At 67.4% G+C, this 1,261-nt stretch overlaps 1 long non-coding RNA gene across 1 annotated transcript; it reads right to left on the reverse strand.

The window, feature by feature from the left end:
• Window positions 1–602: 602 nt before the first annotated feature.
• LOC112944939 lies at window positions 603–969 on the reverse strand. The gene is made up of 2 exons (XR_003248884.1): window positions 890–969; window positions 603–814 (listed from the first exon to the last, which is right to left on the reverse strand). It is a non-coding gene; the product is annotated as an uncharacterized LOC112944939 (long non-coding RNA).
• Window positions 970–1,261: the final 292 nt, after the last annotated feature.

Raw genomic sequence — 1,261 nt, forward strand, 5'->3', positions numbered from 1 at the left:
GTGAGGTGCCAGCAGGGATTTAACCCCCCCCTCCTGCCCCCCCACACTCTTTGGAGCTGCTCCCGGTAGGAATTCAGGAATTCCTCCCCCCCAAAGGAATGTGGACCCCCCTCTTGCTTCTTGGAAGGAATGGGGCTCCCTGGGGCACCCCCRAAAGGGATGTGACCTCCCTGGGGGSCTCCCAAAGGGGTTTTACCCCGGGCTGCCCCAAACAGGAGCCCGGCCCTCCCACTGAGGCTGCCCCAAGGGACCATTGTCCCCAKGTGCGGAATCCGTCCCCACGGGGCTGCTCCAAGGCCTAAATCCCACAGGGACACTGATAGGGGGATTTACTGCTTCTCTAGTCAGCCAGAGCGGGGATTTAACCCCCGAGCTGCCCCATGGGGGGGATTTACCCCCCAAAATGCRCCCCCCCTTTTCCCAGTGCCCTGTCTAGTCGCCCCCTGCAATGCAGCCGTCAATCCAGGCACATTCCAGCCGCCCGGAGCCAAGGGAAAACCCATCAATCCCCAGGGAGCACTGGAAAGAATCCCCCCTTTGCCGAGGCAGCCGCTCCAAAACAGCCCCGTTTATTGGGATGGGAGCCGGGGGGGGGGGGGGGGGGGGGCACTACTCTTTGAGGAAAAAATGCATCTTCTCGTTGATCATCTTGCGCTCGGGGTTGAGGCGCTTGAGGATCTGCGCCAGCACGTTCACCGTCTGCTCGCTGCTCAGCCCCGTCTTCTTGGTCTGGAACTTCTTGAGCAGGTCCTTGGTGGTCATGGGCTTGCGCGTGAGGTAGCGGCGCACGGCGTCCTCGGTGAGCTGCACGTCCCTGGGGGGGGACGCGGGGGTGGGCGCCGTGTCCCCCCGTGTCCCCCCCGGCCCGGCCGGCGGCGCCGTCGCTTACCCGCTGCTCGGGGTGGATTTGCCCGACTGCGGCTGCGGCGTCGACTTCCCCGAGCCGGGCGCCGCCGCGTCCAGCTTGAGGCGCTTGGCGGCCGGCAGCTCCCCCGGGGCGGCCTGCCGCTTCCCTGGGGACACACACACGGCTCGGGGACGCCTCGGGGACGGGGAAGTGGCCCCAGGAGGTCCCGGGTGCTGGGGGGCACCAGGAGCCCCTCTCGGGGCCACCTTGAGGTGCCTCCAGCCCCTGGGTGCTGCCGAGGGGCGGCCCTGGGGGCACCCTGGGGTGCTTTAGAGGGGGTGACAAGAGCCAGGAGCCACCCCAGGGTGCCACGGGTCAGTGACAGGGTCCCTGGCGCCCCTCAGGGTGACATGC

This window comes from Nothoprocta perdicaria, unplaced genomic scaffold, assembly GCF_003342845.1.
Source record: "Nothoprocta perdicaria isolate Ctin4 unplaced genomic scaffold, notPer1 scaffold_1790, whole genome shotgun sequence".
In the NCBI taxonomy this organism is placed as follows: domain Eukaryota; kingdom Metazoa; phylum Chordata; class Aves; order Tinamiformes; family Tinamidae; genus Nothoprocta; species Nothoprocta perdicaria.